Source organism: Salmo salar, chromosome ssa16 (genome assembly GCF_905237065.1).
Source record: "Salmo salar chromosome ssa16, Ssal_v3.1, whole genome shotgun sequence".
Classification (NCBI taxonomy): domain Eukaryota; kingdom Metazoa; phylum Chordata; class Actinopteri; order Salmoniformes; family Salmonidae; genus Salmo; species Salmo salar.
In genome coordinates, this window is record NC_059457.1 from 7,694,423 (window position 1) to 7,718,444 (window position 24,022).

Genomic DNA, 24,022 nt, shown 5'->3' on the forward strand with positions numbered 1-24,022 from the left:
TATGGTTACACATCCTTGTGATCAGTATTCATGTTTTACACATCCTCATGATTCATGTCTTTCTAGGAGACTTGCAATACAAACAAATCTTCTACAAGAGGTCGAGGCACTGGGTGATAAGAAAATGTACGAGAAGCTTGTCTACCTAGCTGTGGAGTGCAGAAAGGACCGGTTGTCTTTAAGATAGTCTAGCGTTATGTGTATGATCTTATTATACGTATCTCAGAGCCATTTGCATTGCTAGTTATGGCCTAATGTTAGCTAGCTAACATTGAACCCAGTTGGGTAGCTAACTGCATATTCATGCAGGGTAGAAACATCATGAGTTGAGATTATGGTTAATTGTTTAGCTCCACTATTCAAGGAACCATTTCGGGGACGTTTGTAAATTCAGTCTGGCCATCTACTCCGATTTCATTAAATTGTTACCAGCAGCACAGTTACTGTCTCCAACACTCTGGATAACATGAAAACAGCCTAACCAGCTCTGTTAGGGCGAGTAAAATGTTCAGAGTTTGGGTGGGGGCTAAAGTTTAATAAGTGGGTGTGAATGATGCTAAATGGGTGTACACAAAACAGAGCTCTCCAGTAGGTACCAAAACATTTTGAGGATACTCGTTTATCAACTTTCAAATCACAATTACTTTCCCATTGTTCCTCAAATGCAGTGTATGATATACCATTGTGTAGCTCTGTGTCTCTGCTTTCATCCAATGTAAAAAAAATTAAAAAAAACATTTAAAATGTTGCTACAAGACCGAATCAAGACGGTCGGTCATATACACTGTATACAGTGCCTTCAGAAAGTAGTCACACCACTTTACTTTTTCCAAATGTTGTTGTGTTACAGCCTGAATTTAAAATGAATTAAATGTAGATTTTTTTCACTGGCCTTATCACAATACCCCATAATGTCAAAGTGGAATTATGTTTTTCAAAATTTTGACAAATTCATTTTAAATGTTAGGCTGAAATGTCTTGAGTCAATAAGTATTTAACCCGTTTGTTATGGCAAGCCTAAATAAGTTCAGGAGTAAAAATGTGCTTAACAAGTCACATAATAATTTGTTTGGACTCACTTATTGCTCAATAATAGTGTTTAATTTGATTTTGGAATGACTACCTCATCTCTGTACCCCACACAATCTGTACCCCATACAATTATCTGTAAGGTCAGTCAGTCAAGTAGTGAATTTCAAACACAGATTCAACCACAAAGACCAGGGAGGTTTTCCAATGCCTCACAGAGAAGGCCACGTATTGGTAGATGGGTAAAAACCAAAAAAATCAGACATTGAATATCCCTTTGAGCATGGTGAAGTTATTAATTACACTTATAGATGGTGAATCAATACACTCAGTCACTACAAAGATACAGGTGTCCTTCCTAACTCAGTTGCTGGAGAGGAAGGACACCGCTAAGGGATTTCACCATGAGGCTAATGGTGACTTTAACCTCTCTGGTCTAGGTGGGACGTTTGCGTCCCACCCTAGTCAACAGCCAGTGGAAAGCATGCTGGTGAGACCTTACAAGACGAACTAGCAACAGACAAACAGAACACAGGTATAAATACACAGAGGATAATGGGGCAGATGGGCGACACCTGGAGGGGGGTGGAGACAAGCACAAAGACAGGTGAAACAGATCAGGGTGTGACACCAGAATGCAGGAACAGTTATGTATGACATACAGTTGAAGTCGGAAGTTTGAATGCACTTAGGTTGGAATCATTAAAACTCGTTTTTCAACCACTCCACAAATGTCTTGTTAACAAACTATAATTTTGGCAAGTCGGTTAGGACATCTACCTTGTGCATGACACAAGTCATTTTTTCCAACAATTATTTACAGACAGATTATTTCACTGTATCACAATTCCAGTGGGTCAGATGTTAACATACACTAAGTTGACTGCCTTTAAACAGCTTGGAAAATTCCAGAAAATTATGTCATGGCTTTAGAAGCTTCTGATAGGCTAATTGACATCATTTGAGTCAATTGGAGGTGTACCTGTGGATGTATTTCAAGGCCTACCTTCAAACTCAGTGTCTCTTTGCTTGACATCATGGGAAAATCCAAAGAAATCAGCCAAGACCTCAGAAAAAGAACTATAGACCTCCAAAAGTCTGGTTCATCCTTGGGAGCATGTCACGTCCTGACCATAGAAGCTTTTATTTTCTATGGTAGAGTAGGTCAGGGCGTGACGAGGTTGTCTAGTTTCTATGTTTTTTTGGGGGGGGGACTTTCGCACTTGCTGTGCGAAAGTGGGCATCTGTCCAGGACGGGTGGTGCCAGCTCAGCGCGCCTGGTCTCCAGTGCGCCTCCTCAGTCCAGGATATCCTGTGCCGGCTCTACGCGCTGTATCTCCGGTGTGCCAGCTCCCCGCACTTGCTGTGTGAAGGTGGTCCTTTGTCCAGGGCATGATGTGCCAGCTCTACGCACCAGGCCTCCAGTGCGCCTCCACAGTCCAGTATATCCTGTGCCAGCTCCGTGTCTCCAGCCTGGTACGTCCTGTGACTGCTCCACGCACGAAGCCTCCAGTGAGGATCCATGGCCCGGAGCCTCCAGTGATGATACAGGGCCCGGAGCCTACAGAGACGATCCAAGATTCGGAGTCTCCAGCGACGTGCGGCAGTCCGGAACCTCCAGCGACGGTCGGCAGTCCGGAACCTCCAGCGACGGTCGGCTGTCCGGAACCTCCAGCGACGGTCGGCTGTCCGGAACCTCCAGCGACGGTCGGTTGTCCGGAGCCTCCAGCGACGGTCGGCTGTCCGGAGCCTCCAGCGACGGTCGGCTGTCCGGAGCCTCCAGCGACGGTCGGCTGTCCGGAGCCTCCAGCGACGGTCGGCTGTCCGGAGACCCCAGCGACGGTCGGCGGTCCGGAGCCTCCAGCGACGGTCGGCGGTCCGGAGCCTCCAGCGACGGTCGGCGGTCCGGAGCCTCCTGCGGGTGTTCCCAGTCCAGAGCCTCCTGCGAGGGTTCCCGGTTCGATTCCTCCGGCAACGATCCCCGCACCAGTTGCGCCATCGAAGTTGGCGGAGCCACGAGCAGAGCGGGGTCTGCGTCCCGCACCGGAACCGCCACCAAGGGTAGATGCCCACCCGGACCCTCCTCTAATGGTTCAGGTTTGCGGCCGGGAGTCCTAACCTTTGGGGGGGTACTGTCACGCTCTGACCTTAGAGATCCTTTTAATTCTCTATTTGGTTAGGTCAGGGTGTGACTAGGGTGGGCAATCTAGTTTTTCTATTTCTTTGTTGGCCTGGTATGGTTCCCAATCAGAGGCAGCTGTCTATCGTTGTCTCTGATTGGGGATCATACTTAGGCAGCCTTTTTCCACCTTTAGTTTGTGGGATTTTGTTTTTGGTATTGTGCTGTTTAGCCCTACTACGTTTCGTTTCGTTTGTATTCATTGTTTTTTTTCTCGGTGTTCATTTAATAAAGAAAGATGTACGCCTACCACACTGCACCTTGGTCCAATCCTTCCATTAATGAGCGTAACAACTACGGTTTGCAACTGCACATGGGGACAATGATCGTACTTTTTGGAGAATTGTCCTCTGGTCTTATGAAACAAAATTAGAACTGTTTTGCCATAATGACCACTTATGTTTGGAGGACAAAGGGGGACGCTTGCAAGCCGAAGAACACTATACCAACCGTGAAGCACGGGGGTTGCAGCATCATGTTGTGAAGATGCTTTGCTGGAGGAGGGACTGGTGCACTTCACAAAATAGATGGCATCATAAGGTATGAAAATGATGTGGATATATTGAAGCAACATCTCAAGACATCAGTCAGGAAGTTAACCTGTTGGGGCTAGGGGGCAGTATTTGCACGGCCGGATAAAAAACGTACCCGATTTAATCTGGTTACTACTCCTGCCCAGTAACTAGAATATGCATATAATTATTGGCTTTGGATAGAAAACACCCTAAAGTTTCTAAAACTGTATGAATGGTGTCTGTGAGTATAACAGAACTCATTTGGCAGGCCAAAACCTGAGAAGATTCCTTACAGGAAGTGGCCTGTCTGACAATTTCTTGCCCTCCTTGATCATCTCTAACAAATACAGGGGATCTCTGGCATGACGTGACACTTCCTACGGCTCCCATGGGCTCTCAGAAGGCGGGAAAAAGCTGAACGATGTAATTCCATCCCCAGGCTGAAACACATTAGCGCGTTTGGCAAGTGCTCTATCAGAGGGCCATTAGACTGAGGCTCGTGCATGAGGGGATAGCATGCTTTTACTTTCACTCTCTTTGTAATAAAAAACGATTTCCCGGTTGGAATATTATCGCTTTTTTATGAGAAAAATGGCATAAAAATTGATTTTAAACAGCGGTTGACATGCTTCGAAGTACGGTAATGGATTATTTGGGACCAAACCAACATTTGTTATTGAAGTAGAAGTCCTGGGAGTGCATTCTGACGAAGAACAGCAAAGGTAATAACATTTTTCTTATAGTAAATCTGACTTTGGTGAGTGCTAAACTTGCTGGGCGTCTAAATAGCTAGCCCTGTGATGCCGGGCTATCTACTGAGAATATTGCAAAATGTGCTTTCACCGAAAAGCTATTTTAAAATCGGACAGAGTGCATAGAGGAGTTCTGTATCTATAATTCTTAAAATAATTGTTATGTTTTTTGTGAACGTTTATCGTGAGTAATTTAGTAAATTCACCGGCAGTGTTCGGTGGGAATGCTAGTCACATGCTAATGTAAAAAGCTGGTTTTTGATATAAATATGAACTTGATTGAACAAAACATGCATGTATTGTATAACATAATGTCCTAGGGTTGTCATCTGATGAAGATCATCAAAGGTTAGTGCTGCATTTAGCTGTGGTTTGGGTTTATGTGAAATTATATGCTAGCTTGAAAAATGGGTGTATGATTTTTTCTGGCTGGGTACTCGGCTGACATAATCTAATGTTTTGCTTTCGTTGTAAAGCCTTTTTGAAATCGGACAGTGTGGTTAGATTAACCTCTCTGGGCTAGGCGGGACGAATTCGTCCCACCTACGTAACAGCCACTTGCAGCCTGTGGCGCGATTTTCAAAACCTTAAAAATCCTATTACTTCAATTTCTCAAACATATGACTATTTTACAGCTATTTAAAGACAAGACTCTCGTTAATCTAACCACACTGTCCGATTTCAAAAAGGCTTTACAACGAAAGCAAAACATTAGATTATGTCAGCAGAGTACCAAGCCAGAAATAATCAGACACCCATTTTTCAAGCCAGCATATAATGTCACCAAAACCCAGAAGACAGCTAAATGCAGCACTCACCTTTGATGATCTTCATCAGATGACAACCCTAGGACATTATGTTATACAATACATGCATGTTTTGTTCAATCAAGTTCATATTTATATCAAAAACCAGCTTTTTACATTAGCATGTGACGTTCAGAACTAGCATCCCCCCCCGCAAACTTCCGGGGAATTTACTAACAGTTTGCTAAATTACTCACGATAAACGTTCACAAAAAGCATAACAATTATTTTAAGAATTATAGATACATTACTCCTCTATGCACTCGATATGTTCGATTTTAAAATAGCTTTTCGGATGAAGCACATTTTGCAATATTCTAAGTACATAGCCCGGCATCACAGGGCTAGTTATTTAGACACCCACGCAGTTCAGCCTTCACCAAAATCACATTTCCTATAAGAAAAATGTTCTTACCTTTCTTGTTCTTCGTCAGAATGCAGTCCCAGGACTTCTTCTTCAATAACAAATGTAGGTTTGGTCCCAAATAATCCATCATTATATCCAAACAGCGACGTTTTGTTCGTGAGTTCTAGACACTATCAGAATGGTAATCCACGGTCACGAGCATAGCGCATGGCGTGACAAAAAATGTCTAAATATTCCATTACCGTACTTCGAAGCATGTCAACCGCTGTTTAAAACCAATTTTTATGCCATTTATCTCGTAGAAAAGCGATAATATTCCGACCGGGAATCTGCAATAAACTAAACAGCCGAATTAAAATACTCCACGGGGGCTAATCGCGCACGCGCCTCACTCCATTGTCACCTAATGGGACACTTGAATAAGATGATAATCTGTTTCAGCCTGAGGCTGCCTCGTCAACCTTCATGATTTTCCCGGGTCCTGAGAGCCTATTGGAGCCCTGGGAATTGTCACGTTACAGCTAAGATCCTTACTTTTCAATAAACAGATGCAAGACGCACGACTCCTTGTCAGACAGGCCACTTCCTGCATGAAACCTTGTCAGGTTTTTGCCTGCCATAGGAGTTCTGTTATACTCACAGACACCATTCAAACAGTTTTAGAAACTTTAGGGTGTTTTCTATCCAAACCTGAACAAAATATGCATGTTCTAGCTTCTGAGTTGGTGTAGGAGGCAGTTAAAAATGGGCACATATTTTTCCCAAAATTCTCAATACTGCCCCCTAGCCCAAACAGGTTAACGAGAGTCTTGTCTTTAAAATGGTGTACAATAGTCATATGTTTGAAAAATTGAAGTTTTTGCATTTTTGAGGTATTTGAATATCACGCCACGGGATTACACTGGCTGTTGAGTAGGCTGGACGCAAGCGTCCCACCTAGCCCATAGAGGTTAAAGCTTGGTCGCAAATTGGTCTTCCAAATGGACAAAGACCCCAAGCATACTTCCAAAGTTGTGGAAAAATGGATTAAGGACAACAAAGTCAAGGTATTGGAGTAGCCATCACAAAGCCCTGACCTCAATCCCATAGAACATTTGTGGGCAGAACTGAGAAAGTGTGTGCGCGAGCAAGGAGGCCTACAAACCTGACTTAGTTACACCAGCTCTGTCAGGAGGAATGGGCCAAAATGCAACCAACTTATTGTGGGAAGCTTGTGGAAGGCAACCCGAAACGTTTGACCCAAGTTACACAATTTAAAGGCAATGCAACCAAATACTAATTGAGTGTATGTAAACTTCTGACCCACTGGGAATGTGTTGAAAGAAATTAAAACTGAAATAAATCATTTTCTCTACTATTATTCTGACATTTCACATTCTTAACATGGTGATCCTAACTGACCTAAGACAGGGAATTTTTACTAGGATTAAATGTCAGGAATTGTGAAAAACTTAAATGTATTTGGCTAAGGTGTATGTAAACTTCCGACTTCAACTGTATATACAGTATACCTTTCACATCTCCTCTTGAGAGTCATCTTCTTTCCATCAAAGTGGTATATTCAGGGAGAAAGATGAGAACGCTATTACACATTCATGAGAAATCATTGTGTACTGTCTATTTTCCTACTGTAGCAGCATGGTGTAGAATATGAGGCATCTCACAGACACATGTTAGCTAGCTAAAACAGACAGTTACTCCAAGACTAATGAGTCATCATGCCAAAATCATCTCTTTACTCTCCGCAATCATCAAAACATTTCTCCAGTTCTCATGAGGCACTGAGGCTAGCTAGTCTAGTTAGTCTGCAGTATATTTTAGCTAATGTTATAGCAAACAAAATAACTAGCTAGATAAACTTGGCTAGCTTGGCTTGTAGTGGTTCTAGCATGCCGAATCGATCACCAAGTGGTACTGAACTGAACAAAACTGCATCGGTTAACGAGAGCTTGCTTACACTGCTAGCTAGCATGCAACCTAAGAACAACTTACTCATTTGTCATTTACCCTCCTGAGTCCGCTGCTTGCTGGTCTCGCAATTATGTTTCCCACCGTTTCAACTCCCCTTCAGTTTATTCCGGCTCAAATAAATAGGGCTGTATGTTCCAGCAATTCTTGGAAACAGGAATCATCAGAAGCAGCCATTGTAGTTAACTATTTAGCAGTCTCGGATAGACAATGCATGGTAAGAAAGCTCCTGTGAACCTGTAAACTATTACCGCCCCGGTTTTGAAAAGCCTGCCTTCGAAGGAGGGAACAAGGAAGTATGGCTCCAGTGTCACAGGTGTAGAGTGCAGTAGGCAGGAGGCAGTCACAGGTTAAGAACTACTGAATTTATTAAAGCACCATATATAAAAGCGGGACGAAACCCAAAGTGCAAAATAATAAAGTACTCAGGAAATAGTGGGGAGACATTCCTCAGGTGTCAGGGATTTCTTCGTCGGAGGACGATATAGCGAAATCATCGTCGGAAAAAGATGACCAAAATGCAGCAGGGTTGTGATAGTTCATTTTTGAACATTTAATAAACTCAAAAACGAACATACAAAAATAACAAAACGAACTTACGATTTACAGACAGTCCTGTTAGGCTTACACACGCTAAACACGAAACAATCTCCCACAAATACACAGACAAACACACCCAACTAATGTAGGACTTCCAATCAAAGGCAACACCACACAGCTGCCTTCAATTGGAAGTCCACCCCAATTAACTCAACATAGAAACAGATCAACCAGACTACACATAGAAATACATCAACATAGACCATAACTCAAAACCCGGAAATAATAAATCAAACGCCCTCCTAACTAACACACCAACCTGAACCACATACCCTCTGCCACGTCCTGACCAAACTAAAATGACAATTAACCTTTATACTGGCCAGGACGTGACATCAGGAAAACAAGCAACATTTACAATGACCAACAAAGACAAATGACAGAGGTCTATATACAGTATTGAGTGGGGGTTGGAAGCAGGTGTGTGTAATGATGACGAGACAAGTCTGGGGTTGATGAGTGAAGGGCATTTTCCAGCAGCAGATTCTGCGGAAGCTAGAAGACTGGCAATGCTGAGTGCCTGAGCTGGACAGGAGGGGGAGCCAAAGCGAAGGCTGGTGTGACAGCCACCGGCCTGGGGAGAGATACATGAAATGAGGGTGACATACGGTAATTGACGGGGAGCTGTAATCTGTACGTCACCTTATTGACTTTGAATGGCCCAACAAACCGCAGGCTCAACTTCCAGCAGGGCAGGCAGAGGGGCAGGTCCTTCATAGAAAGCCAGACCCTGTCACCGGGGTGAAAGACTGGGGCCACACTGCGGTGACCATCGGCCTGCGCCTTCGGCCGAAGGAATCAATCGTCCACCGCAGGAGCCTCAATCTGACTCCGGTGCCAGGGGGGCTGGCTGATAGCCTGGAACACACTGAAGGGTATGAGGTTAGTGGAAGAGTGACAGAGGGAGTTTTGTGCGTATTCTGCCCAAAGCAGAAACGCAGCCCACTCCCCCAGCTGGTCCTGACAGCAACTACGAAGGTACCTACCCGGGTCCTGATTTACCCTTTCCAACTGCCCGTTTGATTGGGGACGGTACCGGAGGTGAGGCTGACCGTGACCCCCAGTCGTTCCATGAAGGCCTTCCAGACACGGGAGGTGAACTGAGGACCACGGTCAGACACGATGTCCTCCGGGATCCCGTAGTGCCGGAAAACGTGAAAGAAGAGAGCCTCTACGGTCTGCATGGCCATAGGGAGACCAGACAGAGGAATCAAACAATAGGCTTTGGAAAACCAGTCCACAACGACCAGGACATTGTGTGCCCCTCCGAGGGGTGAAGGTCTTTGACAAAGTCCATGGAGAGATGGGACCAGGGTTGTTGTGGAACCGTCAGCGGGTGGAGTTTGCCATAGGGGAGGTGTCTCGGTGTCTTGTTCTATGTGCAGGTTGAGCAGGAAGAGACGTAAACTCGGATGTCCTGGGCCAAGGTGGGCCACCAGTACTTGGCGGAGAGACAGTCGATAGTACTGGCTATACCCAGGTGCCCTGACACAGGTGCAGTGTGTGCCCAGGTGAGGAGACGGTCCCGCACATCAGAGTGCATGTCGGTACGCCCCCTGGGACAGTGGGCAGGTGAGGGAGCCACAATGCGGGACAGGGGAATAATGGGTGTCATTTTCTCCCTCCGATCCTCTGTGTCATGCACCCGGGACAACGCATCGGCCTTGATGTTCTTTGATCCCGGCCGGTAGGAGAGGGTAAAGTCAAACCTGGCGAAGAATGTGGCCCACCTGGCCTGACGTGAGTTCAGCCTCTTCGCTGCGCGAATATACTCTAGGTTTCGGTGGTCCATCCAAACAAGGAATTGGTGTTGAGCACACTTCAGCCAGTCCCGCCATGTTTTCAGCGCCTTCTTGACGGCCAGCAACTCACGATCACCCACGTTGTATTTTAGCTCCGCGGGAGACCGCTTCCATGAGTAGAAGGCGCATGGATGGAGTTTAGGCAGCGATCTAGTGCGTTGGGAGAGAACAGCCCCGTCTCTGCATGGCGGGCAAGGTGGAGGTCACACTGCAGGAGAAACCCAGTGAGCTGGGGTGACATCAATCCACTCCGGGGAGGGGCAGGTGGACGATGCTGATCGGACCGGGTGATGTAGATGGTAGTGGGGTGGCTGGAACGACCATAGAGAGCTGGGAAAGTGGCGATGTAGCTTGAAGCTGGCGTACGGTCCAGAGCACCTCATCCATGGCGGTCCCAAGGTGCTCCAGGCACCAGTCGTGGTATAGGAGCTTCTCTCCTATAGTGGAGAGGTCGGGATGTCCTGCTGCTTCCTGTTCTCTTAGGTCGGTCATTCTGTCACAAGTGTAGAGAGGAGTAGGTAGAAGGCAGTTGCAGGTTTAGAACTACTGAATTTATTAAAGAACCATATATGAAAGCGGGACGAAACCCAATGTTCAAAATAATAAAGTATTCAGGAAATAGTAGGAGAGATTCCTCTCAGGAAAACAAGACAAATTTACAATGACCGACAAAGACACATGACAGAGGGAGTATATATACAGTGATTGAGTGGGGACTGGAACCAGGTGTGTTTGATGATGACGAGACAAGTCTGGAGCTGGTGAGTGAAGGGCGTTTGTCAGCAGCAGGCTTGGCAGCAGCTAGAAGGACGGCAACGCCGAACGCCTGAGCTGGACAGGAGGGGGAGCTAAAGCAAAGGCTGGTGTGACATCCAGTCAGGCTGTAGCATTTACAAAGCCTGGGAAAATGAGTCAGCCTAGATATCCTGCGATGTCCTGGCATATAGGAACATTGTTGAGACAAGTTCAATGGCTCTATTGAACAAGGACAACCATATCTACTCGCGTGATCATGCAATTGGCAAAACAAAAAGGCCACAAAAATTGCTACAAAACATGACACCATTCATTTTTAGATCAGACAGCAGACTCAATCAACCAATGACATCATTGGTTGAACTCTCACTAATAATTATGTAGGGAGACTGGACAAACACACCAAATAGTGTCTAGCAGTGAAGTTTCCCTTTAATATAAGCTGTCAATCCGAATTTTTAGAATATTTCACAACACCATAACATAATGTATTACTATAACCCATATTATTTATTCCAGATATTGCTTTTGAAATAAAGCATAAATCTGCTGTACAGGTATGCCAAATCTATAAGAATCCCACACTGAGGGCTGAGAGAGAGAAGGGACTTTAACGAGTTTCTAAAATTAACTGTTTGCCAGGGCTGAGGCCCATTCAACTCGACAATACCCGCAACCTTGAGGGAAGAAGGCAAAATAATGGATTCCAGGGGGAAATTGATGAATAGCATGGAACACCGTAAATCTGTGGCGGGAGGTAATGAAAACCACAGAAGGTTGTTATATTTGAATAACTGTTGATATCCTACAGCCTTTAATAGGTTCACTAACTCTCCTCTCTCTCTCTCGTCAGTTTGTTCTTCTCATATTGCATTTGAACACATGAACCTTCCCTTCCCAACAGGAAAGAGTATCAAAAGTGCTTTTTCAACCCTTAGCACAACCATGTGTCCCGCAGGATGCCAATTTATGGTTTTAATTGCCTGTCGAAAAGATTGATAATTTTTGGTAGTACTTTACTTGACACCCAGCGTCATAACGTTATGACACAGTCATAACCATGTCATATGTTATAACAGCTGACATAACTAGTTATAACCTGTTATAATATGGTCAAAACCCACAAAACCTACCACACAAGGCAAAACATTCCATTACACCATAGCCTATGTGACCATATTACATTATCATTGTGCACAAATTGATGCACCTACCCCAATGCTCTGTTGCTGATGACTGGGATGAATGCAGGAGCAGGACAAGACACCCTATCTGGCTTGTATGATTTTGATGGTCATAATGCTTTATGACAGTGTCATAAAGTGTATTTTCTACAAGTTATTTAAAATTGATTTAAAAAATACATGACTGTAAATAATTCATTACAACAACAAAGGATTTAAGCTACAAACTTACAAACGTCAGGAAACTTCTTGGCAGGGAAAAAAACGAATTTAAATAAATGTGTGTTTTGACACTCTTATTTAGGTGTCATAACCAGCCATAAACTAACGCAATATACAGTGCCATTCACAAGTTTGGACACACCTACTCATTCAAGGTGTGTCCAAACAAAACACACACTTATTCAAATTTGTTTTTTTCCCTGCCAAGAATTTTCCTGACGTTTGTAAGTTTGTAGCTTAACTATGTGTTATTTCATAGTTTATGTCTTCACTATTATTCTACAATGTAGAAAATAGTCAAAATAAAGAAAAACCCTTGAATGAGTAGGTGTGTCCAAACTTTTGACTAGTACCGTATGTCACAACAGGTGTAAATATATGGGTCATGACCATATTATGACATGTTATGACTAGTTATGTCAGGTGTTGACATATTATAACATCGTTATGACTGTGACACTGGGTGTCAAGTAAAGTGTTACTGAGATATGTGTGTGTGTATGTGTATGTGTGTGTGTGCATGCATGCATGCTCTTATAATGTATATAATGGCACTCCAGTGAAAAAGCAAAGACTACAATTTAGGAGGTATTGAACAATGCCTGAGGCAGTGGCTATCACATTACATAATGTAATTATTCCAACACTTTGGGACATGTAATATTCCAGTGCCTTCTGGAAGTGGGGGTTGTTCATTAAGCAGGGGGATAAATAATTCACAGCCAAATTAACTCTCAGCCAAGACTCCAACAGTGCTCAAGCACTGGCTGCACATGAATACATAATGCTGTAAATCACAGAAATCAAAGAAATGAGAAGGCCAGGGTAAGTAAGAGGAAAAGAGAGAGACAAAAACAGAGAGAGGAGGAGAGCAATTTCATGTATGCTCAAAAGCCATTGCTAAGGCCGTGTTTTCCGTTCTCAGTAGGGCATGAAGCTATGCAAAGCAGTGCAGAAAAACTGCACAGCACCACTGTACTCCATACGCTTGGCAACAGATGCAACAGTATGAGCAACATTGCATCAGTATTTTAGTCTCTGCTCAGCTAACAATTCTAGGGAGAGAGAACATTTTTGTAACGTTACCCGTATGTACCCCTAAAGTTTGAGTGTCCATTTTCCCTTTAGTTAGGGGAATATTTGATCTATGTTAGCAAAAACCTTCTGAGAACCCTTTTATTATGTTTTGGTCTTGTGGACAGTTCCACCAGCGGGACCCCTAGCCAACAGCCAATGGAATCGCATGGCGCGAAATGCAAAAACAACTAAAATACCACAATTCAATTTTCTCAAACAATGAACTATTTTACACCATTTTAAAGATAAGACTCTCGTTAATCTAACCACATTGTCCGATTTCAAAAAGGCTTTACAGAGAAAGCAAAACATTAGATTATGTTAGGAGAGTACATAGACCAAAATAATCACACAGCCATTTTCCAAGCAAGCATATATGTCAATAAAACCCCAAAACACAGCTAAATGAAGCACTAACCTTTGATGATCTTCATCAGATGACACTCCTAGGACATTATGTTATACAATACATGTATGTTTTGTTCAATCAAGTTCATATTTATATCCAAAAACAGCTTTTTACATTGGTGTGTGATGTTCAGAACATGTATTCCTACCAAAAACTTCCGGTGAATTTACAAAAATACTCATCATAAACGTTGACAAAATACATAACAATTATTTTAAGAATTATAGATACAGAACTCCTTTATGCAATCGCTGTGTCAGATTTTAGAATAGCTTTTCGGCGAAAGCACATTTTTAAATATTCTGAGTACATAGCTCGCCATCACGGCGAGCTATTTTGACACCCGCCAAGTTCGGGCAAACTAAACTCAGAATTAGTATTAGAAATATTGTATTACCTTTGCTGATCTTCATCAGAATGCACTCCCAGGACTGCTAGTTCAACAAGAAATGTTGTTTTTGTTCCAAATAATCCATAGTTATGTCCAAATACCTCCGTTTTGTTCGTGCGTTCAGGTCACTATCCAAAGGCTAACGCGCGAGCGCATTTGGAGACACAAAAAGTCAAAATGTTCAATTACCGTACTTAGAAGCATGTCAAACGCTGTTTAAAATAAATTTTTATGGTATTTTTCTCTTAAAATAGCGATAATATTCCAACCGGACGATAGTGTATTCATTCAAGGAGGAAAAGAAAAAACAGCGTGCTCGCGGGAACGCGCATATCCAATCTCTTTGTCCCCAGGCAGACCACTGAGAAACTGAGCTACTATACTCTGCCCAGAGAGGGGAGATGGCTCAATCCGCTTTCTGAAGGCTTTAGACAGCCAATGGAAGCCTTAGAAAGTGCAATGTAACCCCACAGATACTGTAGTTTTGATTGAGAATTGTAGTTCTTCTTTTGATTCTCTGACATTCCACTTCCTGCTTGGAATTTTCTCAGGTTTTTGCCTGCCATATGAGTTCTGTTATACCCACAGACACTATTCAAACAGTTTTAGAAACTTCAGAGTGTTTTCTATCCGAATCTACTAATAATATGCATATTCTCGTTTCTGGGCAAGAGTAGTAACCAGTTTAAATCAGGTACATTTTTCATCCGGCCGTGAAAATACTGCCCCCTATCCTAAACAGGTTTTAAAGTTAGGAGACCGTTTCCTTAATCTCAAGCAGAATTTATCTAGAACGTGGTTACAATGTTCTCAGAATATACACAATGAATGTTCTAGAAGCATTTTATGGGACGTTGCAAGAACATGTGAGTCCAGTTTTCTGAGAGTTATGATAATATTCCATCAATGTTCCTCCAAACATACACAAAACATGGTTGCCATGTTCTCAGAATATACAATATTAATGTTCTAGACACGGTTCATGGGATGTTGCAAGAACATTCATGTGTCTAGTTTTCTGAGTGTCTAGTTTACTAGACAGTTTTAGCTCCATCTCTTCACTCAAAGACTCAATCATGGACAGTCTTACTGACACTTGAGGCTGCTTCACGTGATGTATTGTTGTCTCTACCTTCTTACCCTTTGTGCTGTTGTCTGTGCCCAATAATGTGTGTACCATGTTTTGTGCTGCTACCATGTTATGGCGCTACCGTGTTGATGTCATGTGTTGCTACCATGCTGTCCCTCTTTATGTAGTGTTATGGTGTCTATCTTGCCGTGATTTGTGCTTTGTCCTATAATGAAATGTTTAATCCAAGCCCCCATCCCCGCATGAGGCCTTTTGCCTTTTGGTAGGCCGTCATTGTAAATAAGAATTTGTTCTTAACTGACTTGCCTAGTTAAATAAAATGCGCTGCTGTGCTGAGACAACACTTGCCTAGTTAAATAAAAGTTAAATAACTTCCCAAACACACACAGAACATGGTTGCATAGTTCTCAGAATGTTTGACACGTTGCAACATTTCTGTGTATGAGTTCTCAAGACGTTGCCTGATGGTCCCAACAAAACAGTCTCCAATGTGTTTTTGTTTCATTACACTCCACACCTTGTTACTGTGGCCAAGTTGTTCACAGCTCTTTTTGCCTGTTGGCAAGGTTTGGGATACTCACACAAAGTACTTTTAACATAGTGTTTCAACAAACATATTAGACATACAGTTATATTGTGCATGTTCATTTATACAGTAGTTTTTAGTCCACATGTCCTCTCCTGGGATTTGAACTCACAACTTCTTGGTTCATGGACTTCAGATCTCCCTGCTACACCACCATGTTTGTGACAGCTTATTAGTTAATTTGACTATTCTCTCATCAATGATTTGATTTACTTATTTTGTCATGGTTGTCGTAGGAAGAAGCGGACCAAAGTGCAGCGTGTGTGTCGTTCCACATTTTATTTACACTGTGAAACTATGCAATACATAAATAAACTGAATGACAAAAACAACAAACCATGACGCAGAGGTGAAACATACACTGACTCAAAGATAATCTCCCACAAACCCAGGTGGAAAAAAAACCCTACTTAAGTATGATCTCCAATTAGAGAAAACGAGGACCAGCTGCCTCTAATTGGAGATCGTCTCAAACAAACCAACATAGAAATACAAAACTAGAACCTAACATTGAAATAGAAAACATAGAATACAACAAAGAACTACAAATCTCGAATGCCCACCCAAATCACACCCTGACCTAACCAAAATAGAGAAACAAAACATCTCTCTCAGGTCAGGGCGTGACATATTTCAACAATATAAGGGCTTTCTGTATAGTTGTCTAATATTGGTGGGGCATATTAACCTGTTTTAATCATACTCCTGAATCAAATTAAATCACTATGATCAATGCAAGTTGTTAATAACAGAGCTGACATTTACTTCAAAGTGCATTCACCTTATTGCTTACACCTATCAAGTTGTTTCAGATCTACAGAAGCGTCTAGGCAGGAGGGGTTAGGGTTTCTTCTGGACAGGGCCTAACTATACTGGCCCAGAAAGGACATGTCCTGGAGATATCCCTTATTAGGACAGTTGTTAGGGTGTTCCTCATTGCTACTGGTGGCCTGGGTTCACGACCTGCTAAGGGAGTCACTTTACTCTGACATTCTTAGCCATATATGTTAATGTATTTATTTGGCAACAGTTACAACACAGCTATCTGATCTAATTCAAATGTGTTTCTCTTTGGAAGATGGGAATTGGTAGAATTCTGGATAGCTGAGCATCTCAAAGAGAACTCTCGATCGTCATTGTGAAATCCACACCACATATATCATGTAGAACAAACATGTCTCTGATAAGGAATTACATCAGCTCTCGTCATTGCATTTCTATCTGTAATATTTTACTTTTGTGAGTAATGTAGTAATATAACGAGTTACTGTCTATAAATGTTGTAATATTATTACAATTACTTTTTCAAGTAACCCGTATATTACTTTCAGATGCATATCTCTACTGTTAATTTTTTTTAAAAGCCTTGTCTCATGCTAAGAGAATTAATTATGTAGGCTAACCCGTTTCCAATATTCCAATATGCTATTGTAAAGCCGAAAATCTAAGGACGGCAGCTGTGTTGTTACCTCGCTTAACCTTTACCTTATGGAAATACTCCCATTATTATTAATCGAGGAGAAAGAAAACATTTTAATGAAATGTAAACTCTGCAAAGGCAGCATTGATCTCTTTGTTCAGAAACACCACATCATACCTGAAAAAAGCATGTGGAAGTTGCATACAAAGGCATAAAGCTAGTAGCCAAAGTTCCAGAAATGCATGACAGAGGAGAAATCTATACACATTATGACAATAAACAAAGTTGCAGAAATGATCATTCCAAGTGCAAAATTAACAGTTGTACAGAAAGATTCATGGGAAGGCCAAATTGTCACTGGTGTAGAGAGGAGTAGGCAGGAAGCAGTCACAGGTTTAGAACTACTGAGTTTATTTAAGCACCATAGATCAAAGCGGGACGAAACCCAAACGCTGTTATGCTCAAAATATATCTTCATAAACAAAAGGCACAGGGCGAAAACAAGTAACATTTGCAACATTTGCAATGACTGACCAAGACAAATGGCAGAGGGAGGATATATACAGTGATAAAGTGGGGATTGGAACAAGGTGTGTGTAATGATGACGAGACAAGTTCGGGACCATACCCCTCCCAGTCAACCAGGTACTGGAGAAGCCCCCCATGCACCAACAAAACTGAGGTTTTTGGACATAAAGAGGGACTTTATCGAACAGAATGAACATTTATTGTGTAACATGGAGTCCTGGGAGTGCCACCAGATGAAGATCATCAAAGGTAAGTGATTAATTTAATCGCTATTTCTGACCTTTGTGAGTCCTCTCTTTGGCTGGAAAATGTCTGTATGGTGTTTTGTGGCTAGGCGCTGTCCTAACATAATCGCATGGTGTGCTTTCGCAGTAAAGCCTTTTTGAAATCAGACACTGTGGTTGGATTAAAACCTGTTGGGGCTAGGGGGCAGTATTTGCACGGCCGGATAAAAAACATACCCGATTTAATCTGGTTACTACTCTTGCCCAGAAACTAGAATATGCATATAATTAGTAGATTTGGATAGAAAACTCTCTAAAGTTTCTAAAACTGTTTGAATGGTGTCTGTGAGTATAACAGAACTCATATGGCAGGCCAAAACCTGAGAAGATTCCATACAGGAAGTGCCTTGTCTGATAATTTGTTGTCCTTCTGTTGCATCTCTATCAAAAATACAGCATCTGTGCTGTAATGTGACACTTTCTAAGGCTCCAATTGGCTCTCTAACGCCACCAGAAAGTGTAATGGGGTGGCTGCTGTCTGTGGGCGAAGAACAGCAGGAGAATTTGTGAGTGGTCAGCCTGGGGACAGTGACACAGGAGATGCGCGTTCATGAGAATTCTCAATTTTTTTCTTTCAGCCTTTGAATGAATACAACATTGCCTGGTTGGAATATTATCGTTATTTTACGAGAAAAATAGCATAAAAATTGATTTTAAACAGCGTTTGACATGCTTCTAAGTACGGTAATGGAATATTTTGAATTTTTTGTCACGAAATGCGCTCGCGCGTCACCCTTCGGATAGTGACCTGAACGCACAAACAAAACGGAGCTATTTGAATATAACTATGGATTATTTGGAACCAAAACAGCATTTGTTGTTGAAGTAGAAGTCCTGGGAGTGCATTCTGATGAAGAACAGCAAAGGTAATCCAATTTTTCTAATAGTAATTCTGAGTTTAGGTTGTCCCAAACTTTGTGGGTGTCAAAATAGCTAGCCGTGATGGCCGGGCTATGTACTCAGAATATTGCAAAATGTGCTTTCGCCAAAAAGCTATTTTAAAATCTGACACAGCGATTGCATAAAGGAGTTCTTAAAATAATTGTTATGTATTTTGTGAATGTTTTATGCTGAGTAATTAAGTAAATTCATCGGAAGTTTGCGGTGGGTATGCTAGTTCTGAACATCACATGCTAATGTAAAAAGCTGGTTTTTGATATAAATATGAACTTGATTGAACAAAACATGCATGTATTGTATAACATAATGTCCTAGGAGTGTCATCTGATGAAGATCATCAAAGGTTAGTGCTGCATTTAGCTGTGGTTTTGGTTTTTGTGACATATATGCTTGCTTTGAAAATGGCTGTGTGATTATTTTTGGCAGGGTACTCTCCTGACATAATCTAATGTTTTGCTTTCGCTGTAAAGCCTTTTTGAAATTGGACAATGTGGTTAGATTAACTAGAGTCTTGTCTTTAAAATGGTGTAAAATAGTTGATTGTTTGGGAAAATTGAATTTATTTTAGTTGTTTTTGTATTTCGCGCCGTGCGATGCCATTGGCTGTTGGCTAGGTGTTCCGCAGGCGGAACGGCATTCTTATATCCAGAAGCTCTTTTCGGTCATAAGAAACATAAGAGATATTATACATCCTAATCAGATAGTTTCTTTACATGGACAATACATTGGAAATAATATAATACAAGCACTGGAAACATTAGGACACTATCTGGGAAACCAGGCCTGGTATTCATAGCTCTGACTTTTAAAAGCTCTGACTTTGATAAAGTACGACTGGAAATGATATATAAAAGCCTGGAATATTTCATTTTTGGAGTATTTCTTATACAATGGGTTAAGTTATGTACAGTATAGTAACCTTATGTGTAAAATAGTAAATAATGGCTATTTCTCAGAAAGTATTAACCTGTAGGAGTAAAACATGGTTTCCGTTGAGGCATATCTATTTATTATGGCCATCGAAATGTTAGCTATTAAAATCAGGTCCATCAATAATATAAAGGGACTAGAAATCCAGGGCTTAAAAACAACAGGTGTCTTTGTACACGAGTGATTCATGATTTCTTTAAAATCCACAATTTGTATCCCTCCCCAGCCTCATAATAGATAATTGTTCTAACCTCTTCGGATTATAACCAATTTATTATAAGTGTACTATTATATTACATATTGGAATACAAAAAAATACAACTTTTACATTATTGTGTAGTTTACAAATCAAATAGAGTGACATACTCGGTATTCATATCCCGAAGAAAGAAGTACTCACTACACTAAGTTTGTATAGAAAGTTAGCAAAAATAGATAATATCTTGCTACCATAGAAAGGAAAATGCCTGTTTATTAGTGGAAAAGTCACAATGATTAACTCTTTAGTCATCTTTAATCAGCAAAAACTATGACATTTTATTTGGAACGGCAAGCCAGACAAAATGTAACTGTCCTATTTATATAATGAATTCTGAGGGCAAAAATGATTAAATATTAAAGCATTAGACCTCTCACTAAAGGCTTCAGTCATACTGATTCATCCAAGATGGCGTAGCAGTTCAGACGTCCTCTACCTTCCTCTTGTCTTGTCCCGTGTATATATATATATTTACAAATTTTTTTCTTCACTTATCTTTTTATATTTTTTATTCTAAAAACTCAACCTCAAAGCACTCTCCTGCAACCCGCCTCACCAATTTAAAAAAGAAAGTATTATTTACCTCATCTGAATTCCACAACTGAAGCTAGCCAGAGGTTAGCCATTTTCACTGGCTAACGTTGAAGTTCAGCTAGCCACGGTTAGCTGTCCTCAGCTATCCATTAGCTCGAAAAGCTATCGCCAGTTTTTGTACAGCGCGACTCAGACCAGAGCATACCGGACCTATTCTCTCTCCTTTCCCCGATTTCTACCGCAGGCTCTGGACATTTACACCTGGATCTTGCAGCTAACTAGCTGCTACCTGAGTGACTATTGGCAACGTCGGTCACGGAATTAACACACATTATTACGGAGCTAGCCAGCTAGCCAGCTGAAGAGTTCCGTCAGCCACTCCTGGGCTATTCCTGAGCTAGCCAGCTGAAGTGTCTCCTGGGCTACAACTCACCTATCCTGACCCGTTTTACTGCCGATGCGGAGCCCCATCGGGTCTTCACGACTGGACCACCGACGTTATCTGCCCGAGGGAGTTATCCAACTGGCCCCTCCGTCGCGACGTAACCTGATCGCCCATCTGCAGCCGGCTAATCGTTAGCTGTCTTTTCGGCTGCGATCTGAATAGGTCTATCGGACACTTTTCTTGGGCCACTATAACTAACTATTTTGCCAACTTGGACAGGTCCCACCTTCCACACGGAACCCCACTAACCCACAGACGGAAACGCACGAGGTGGCTAAAAACAGACCTCCCTCCCATCTTCCACCAGCTTGCTACCTATGGCCTGGCTAGCTGTCCGAATCTCACTGGACCCTTTGATCACTCGGCTAAGCATGCCTCTCCTTAATGTCAATATGCATTGTCCATTGCTGTTCTGGTTAGTGTTTATTGGCTTATTTCACTGTAGAGCCTCTAGCCCTGCTCATTATACCTTATACAACCTCTCAGTTCCTCCACCCACACATGCTATGACATCTTCTGGTTTCAATGATGTTTCTAGAGACAGTATCTCTCTCATAATCACTAAATGCCTAGGTTTACCTCCTCTGTACTCACATCCCACCATACCTTTGTCTGTACATTATACCTTGAAGCTATTTTATCGCCCCCAGAAACCTGATCCTTTTTCTCTCTATTCTGGACGTCACAGACGACCAATTCTTATAGCTTTTAGCCGTACCCTCATACTTATTCTTCTCTGCTCATCTGGGGATGTAGAGGTGAATCCAGGCCCTGCAGTGCCTGGCTCCACTCCTACTCCCCAGGCGCTCTCTTTTGATGACTTCTGTAACCGTAATAACCTTGGTTTCATGCATGTTAACATTAGAAGCCTCCTCCCTAAGTTTGTTTTATTCACTGCTTTAGCACACTCTGCCAACCCGGATGTCCTAGCTGTGTCTGAATCTTGGCTTAGGAAGTCCACCAAAAACTCTGAAATCTTCATCCCTAACTACAACGTTTTCAGACAAGATAGAACGACCAAAGGGGGCGGTGTTGCAATCTACTGCAGAGATAGCCTGCAGAGTTCTGTACCCAAACAATTTGAACTTCTACTTTTAAAAATCCACCTCTCCAAAAACAAGTCTCTCACCGTTGCTGCCTGCTATAGACCCCCCTCGGCCCCTAGCTGTGCTCTGGACACCATATGTGAACTGATTGCCCCCCATCTATCTTCAGAGCTCGTGCTACTAGGTGACCTAAACTGGGACATGCTTAACACCCCAGCCATCCTACAATCCAAGCTTGATGCCCTCAATCTCACACAAATTATTAATGAACCCACCAGGTACAACCCCAAAGCCGCAAACACTGGCACCCTCATAGATATCATCCTAACCAACGTGCCCTCTAAATACACCTCTGCTGTTTTCAACCAAGATCTCAGCGATCACTGCCTCATTGCCTGCACCCGTAATGGGTCAGCGGTCAAACGACCTCCACTCATCACTGTCAAACGCTCCCTGAAACATTTCAACGAGCAAGCCTTTCTAATCGACCTGGCCCTGGTATCCTGGAAGGATATTGACCTCATCCCGTCAGTAGAGGATGCCTGGTTATTTTTTTTAAAATGCCTTCCTCTCCATCTTAAATAAGCATGCCCCTTTCAAGAAATTTAGAACCAGTAACAGATATAGCCCTTGGTTCTCCCCAGACCTGACTTCCCTTAACCAACACAAAAATATCCTGTGGCGTTCTGCATTAGCATCGAACTGCCCCCGCGATATGCAACTTTTTAGGGAAGTTAGAAACCAATACACACAGGCAGTTAGAAAAGCCAAGGCTAGCTTTTTCAAACAGAAATTTGCTTCGTGCAACTCCAACTCTAAAAAGTTCTGGGACATTGTAAAGTCCATGGAGAATAAGAACACCTCCTCCCAACTGCCCACTGCACTGAGGATAGGAAACTCTGTCACCACCGATAAGTCCACTATAATTGAGAATTTCAATAAGCATTTTTCTACGGCTGGCCATGCTTTCCACCTAACTACCCCTACTGCATTCAACAGCACTGCACCCCCCACAGCTACTCGCCCAAGCCTCCCCCATTTCTCCTTCTCCCAAATCCATTCAGCTGATGTTCTGAAAGAGCTGCAAAATCTGGACCCCTACAAATCAGCTCGGCTTGACAATCTGGACCCTTTCTTTCTAAAATTATCTGCCGAAATTATTGCAACCCCTATTACTAGCCTGTTCAACCTCTCTTTCGTGTCGTCTGAGATTCCCATAGATTGGAAAGCAGCTGCTGTCATCCCCCTCTTCAAAGGAGGTGACACTCTTGACCCAAATTGCTACAGACCTATATCCATCCTACCCTGCCTTTCTAAGGTCTTCGAAAGCCAAGTCAACAAACAGATTACCGACCATTTCGAATCCCACCGCACCCTCTCCGCTATGCAATCTGGTTTCAGAGCTGGTCATGGGTGCACCTCAGCCACGCTCAAGGTCCTAAACGACATCGTAACCGCCATCGATAAGAAACAATACTGTGCTGCCGTATTCATTGACCTGGCCAAAGCTTTTGACTCTGTTAATCACCACATCCTTATCGGCAGACTCAGTAGCCTTGGTTTCTCAAACGATTGCGTCGCCTGGTTCACCAACTACTTCTCTGACAGAGTTCAGTGTGTCAAATCGGAGGGCCTACTGTCTGGACCTCTGGCAGTCTCTATGGGGGTACCACAGGGTTCAATTCTTGGGCCAACTATTTTCTCTGTATACATAAATGATGTTGCTCTTGCTGCTGGTGAATCTCTGATCCACCTCTACGCAGACGACACCATTCTGTACACTTCTGGCCCTTCTTTGGACACTGTGTTAGCAACCCTCCAGACGAGCTTCAATGCCATTCAACTCTCCTTCTGTGGTCTCCAACTGCTCCTAAACACAAGTAAAACTAAATGCATGCTCTTCAACCGATCGCTGCCTGCACCTGCCCGCCTGTCCAGCATCA